Source organism: Microplitis mediator, chromosome 6 (assembly GCF_029852145.1).
Source record: "Microplitis mediator isolate UGA2020A chromosome 6, iyMicMedi2.1, whole genome shotgun sequence".
In the NCBI taxonomy this organism is placed as follows: domain Eukaryota; kingdom Metazoa; phylum Arthropoda; class Insecta; order Hymenoptera; family Braconidae; genus Microplitis; species Microplitis mediator.
In genome coordinates, this window is record NC_079974.1 from 16,928,582 (window position 1) to 16,933,581 (window position 5,000).

Genomic DNA, 5,000 nt, shown 5'->3' on the forward strand with positions numbered 1-5,000 from the left:
TATTCCGGAACCCGGCAGCGGAACCGTATACAATTCGTTCACTCGCAAGAGTGTTCGTCGGGGCAACCCAAAATGACCTGGAGACGTCGACAGGAAGTCCGGAAAGAGTTTTCTTTTCTGTATAAGCGTTCAAGTTCCCTGGAAACTTTTAGCAAGGAGATAGGGTTTGGAACGCGAAGAGCACCGCAGTTGCGGCGGTGTCCGGATCTTCCTCTCGGACCTTGAAAATCCAGGAGAGGGACACGTGGAGGTGTCGCGCCGGTTCGTACCCATATCCGCAGCAGGTCTCCAAGGTTAAGAGCCTCTAGTCGATAGGATAATGAAGGTAAGGGAAGTCGGCAAAATGGATCCGTAACTTCGGAATAAGGATTGGCTCTGAGGAACGGGGCGTGTCGGGCTTGATAGGGAAGTGAGTTGACTGACGTGCCGGGCCTGGGCGAAATGATTGGTGTTCACGCACCAGGAGTTGAGCTCGGTCCCGTGCCTTGGTCTCTCATGGATCTTTCTTGCTATGAGATTATAGTGGTGCGAAAGTACTGTTATAATTCTTTTCGGCCGTCATTTAACGTTCAACTCAGAACTGGCACGGTCCAGGGAGGTCCGACTGTCTAATTAAAACAAAGCATTGTGATGGCCCTTGCGGGTGTTGACACAATGTGATTTCTGCCCAGTGCGATGAATGTCAATGTGAAGAAATTCATTTAAGCGCTCGTAAACGGCGGGAGTAACTATGACTCTCTTAAGGTAACCAAATGCCTCGTCATCTAATTAGTGACGCGCATGAATGGATTAATGAGACCTCCTCTGTCCCTATTTTCTGGTGGCATGGTCCAAAAGTGGCCAATATGGGCCGGACAAGCAAACGTCTCCTCTTCGTGGTTGCCACCACGAGTACCGAAAGGGAAACTAACGACGTCACTGCCGATCCAAAGGGATTTATTGATGTTGCAAGACGTCCAAGAAAGTGGAAGGCTCTAAGAGTCCACTTAACTATCTAAGGGATCTAGATAGATAAATAATAGAAAATATATATGTATATATACATATATATATCGAAAAGGTATAAAATACCTATATATGTGTGTGTGTGCGTATGCGTATGCGCGCACTTTGATGTAAACAGTGTATCAAAGAAATAAACTAAGACGTCATGTCGTTTACTTCGTCTAAGCGACTTATGACTTTCGAATATTATTTCCGATACTAAATAAGAACAAGAGTTTAAAAAACTCTTGAGAGGGCAAAACAACTCTCCCCAAAAACGTCGGGGCAAGAGAAGAATACATTTGAGGTGTGTGTGTGCGTATGCGCGCGCGCATATATGTATTATTAATGAATGAACTACAATGTTCATACAAAACTGGCGTTCTTGTGCATTAACTAATTCCTTAAAAAGATACTTTAAATGGTTCTTAAAGTGATAGTGTAGTCCGATCTTGTGGGCCTAGGCGTTACACAAGCCGGAGTGGCTACACATGCGATAGCAAAAAGTACTACGATTCTGTGGACTCAAGAAAGTTACACAGACCTGAGCTAGTATTTTAACTATACGCCTAGAGGCTTAAAAACCTCAAGTACCACGATCCTGTGGACCCATCAGGGTTACACAGGCCTGAGCGGGTACTCTCCGCCGTCCCAAGTCTCTTCCTTAGGAAGAACAGCTCCCAAGTTGAATAGGAGAGACATGGGTCAGGAAAGGCATTCTACTTTATTGCTTCCACGCAAATAATTCTGGTGAAAGTAACTTAGGAGAAACGGCGCATGTTTACTTCGGAGGCTTCTAGGCCGCCCCAATCCGAAAATGAGCATGTTATAATTTGTACTTGTACAACGCTGTGGACCTCTGTTACGGAAACTACGAGCAGGAAGTAATGAAGTGGAATGTATCAGCTGATGTGCAAGTATGTTCTATTGGGGCAGAACAGAACGTATATCGGCTTGGGTGAGCAGCCCAACGCTGCCAAACCCTAAAGGTGATTCCAATCACTCAAAACATATGGAAAAACTTGAATGATTGTTGAATATATTATAGTGAAACATAAGGCCTGCTCCCTTCGGGGGCAGGCATTTCACTTTAATCGATTTTGAATATAGAAGTGATTAACTAGCTTTATGTCCTGCAACATAAGGCGAAATTTTTCACTTTAATCGATTTTAATTGATTATATGTGGATTTACTGTCTTATGGTCCCTGGACCTGAGGCAGTTTTTTTCACTTTAATCGATTTTTTTGAATGCAATGATAGTCAAAAGCTATTATATGTCGACAGTGGACTGATGCCACCTCCAATAGGCCCGGGCCCTGCAAAAATTTTTGATTATCATAGAATTGCGAAAGCAATACGTATAAAAATTTCTCAGGGGAAACTCGTCTAAGTATCAGCTCACAGACAAAACTTAACCCTATCCTTCCCTCCCCAAAACACTAATCACGCTTTTCTCTTTCACAGGTAGCAGCCACAGCAAACTTTCTTCCCTACAGGTACAACAAAGAGTTTAGCGACTCAAACAGCAAAATAATAACCATGGCTTTCTCCTCTCATGTAAAATTATCCGCATTGGACCGGCATTCGGATATGCGGGATCGGTCCGCATGGGAGGGGAATCCCATGGTGGTCTTAAAACAAACAACCAAACCAATGGAAGACACCTGGACATCACCATCATCATCATCGACGACGATCAACAACACGCTCGTTCGAAGAAGTGCCAGAGTGGCAAGCCGGGTTGTTATGGTTGGAAATTTGATCGCTAAGCCCCCTGGTACTTCCGTTAATCGTCGGCACGAGAATCGGGAATCGCGGACGCGCACGGGTAAAATCACGCGACCGAGTAAATTAGTAAACGCGAAACGGGACACAACACTTAAAGTAGATTCAGTAGTAAACGGTACAAATTGTTCGCGGGACACAAGCCGACGTACGTGTCCGGGGTCGAGTAACTATGCCCACGGTGGGCTCGCAACAGGAGAGGAAACAACAGAAGGGCTCGGTACGGTAAACGAAATTCAACCCCCCCCAATTCCGACAACAGTAGAGAGAGAAGGAGGTGAGAGAGGATTCAACGCAGAAGGTCTTCGAGTCTTGCAGTTGAATTTGCGGAATGATAAGGCGGGAACACTGGAAACAGGTGCCTTGTGGGAGGAGGAACGTATTGATGTCCTTCTTTTGCAAGAGCCATACGCAGTTGCAAGTAATAAATGTTTTAAAATACCCGGTTTTGGCAGCAATGTACAAATTGCTGCCACAACCGGGGAAAGGCCATTTGCGGCCATTTGTCTAACTAACCCAAGGTACAAAATGATACACATTTCGCAACTAAGCACCGCGCACTGCGTATGTGCTCAAATTGTGGGTCCAGGCATTTCTTTCTATGTGGTATCGTCATACTTCCAGTGTCGAGACGAAATAGAGGTTCACATCACGCAATTAGGAAAGGTAGCACAGGCACTAAGGGGAAATAAAGTTTTATTTGGGATGGACGCGAACGCTAGATCAATTAGATGGGGCCCAGAAACAAATGATAAGGGGGAAAAATTAGAGGACTTCATAGATGACAATGGGTTAGAGATTTTAAACGTAAAAAGGGAGGGACCAACTTACGCTTCGACAACAGGAGAGTCATACATAGATGTTACCCTAGCCACCCCAAAACTTGCACGGTACGTACGGGACTGGTCCATCAAACGCGAGTGGGTGCAATGTACCGACCACTATGCGATCGATATCAGCCTAGGAATTCCAAGAGATCGGGAGGGTCTCGATGGGGCGGATCCTAAGCGGTTCAACCTTGCGTTGGCCGACTGGGAGAAGTTCCGCGAGAAACTACCAGAACTCGCAAGAGTGAATCTTGAGGGCCTAGCGCTGGAAACGGTCGAGGACGTGGAAAGGTATACCGATGCACTCACTAAAACCATCATAGAGTCATGTGAATTTGCTATCCCGCGGAAGAAGCCGCACGTAAAATCATACCCATGGTGGACCAGGGAACTGACAAAGGAAAAGAGAGTGGTTTACAAAGCCAGAAGGGGATTCCAGAGGGAGACAGACGAAGGGAAAAAGACAGAACTTAAAGAGACTTACTTACGACTTTGCAAGACATACTCTAAACACGTTAAGAGACAGAGAGAAAACAGCTGGCGAGAGTTTGTCACGTCGAACGGTAACAAGGAGCACTGGGGCATCGTTTACAAGCTCCAGGCAGACAAACACCGAGTTAACAGAGTGCTCACCACACTCCGGCGTGACGGGCGATCCACAGAAAGCTTTAAGGACACAGCTAGCTGCTTTCTCAACACACACATTGTAGACGACAAACCAGACGAAGAGACAGAGGAACAGAAAGCAACCCGGGAAAACTCAGAGACGCCACCAGACACCGCGGACGCCGACTCATTCACCCCGCGCGAACTATACAGAATTTTGAAAACCCTTAAAAATAAGAAAGCACCCGGACCAGACTTAGTGGAAAATGAGGTAATCAAAAGGGCGGGAGTCATTTTATCTAGGGAATTTTTAGACTTATATAATAGGTGCCTAGAGCTAGGGGTTTTCCCTACCGCATGGAAAGAGGGTGGGATTATCATGCTCCTTAAGAGCAGTGACAAAGACGCGAGCGACCCAAAATCTTATAGGCCAATTTGTTTACTTTCGGTTATCGGGAAGGTATTTGAGAGATTGATAAAGTCGAGACTCACCACCACAGTCTTAGCTGGGGATAATATCTCCAGTCAACAATTTGGTTTCATGGCCAAAAGGTCGACTGAAGATGCGATCGTTGAGATGCGCCGCTTGCTAGATTCGACAACAGAGAATCTGGCAATCGGACTTCTCTTCGATATATCTGGCGCTTTTGACAACGTGTGGTGGCCGCGAGTGCTCGAGGGATTGAAGAAGCGGGAATGCCCCAAAAATGTTTATAAGGTAGTACAGAGTTACTTTGAGGACAGGACAGTAGGACTTTCATGGGGATTCGGGTGGGAAAAGAAAAAGCCAACTAGG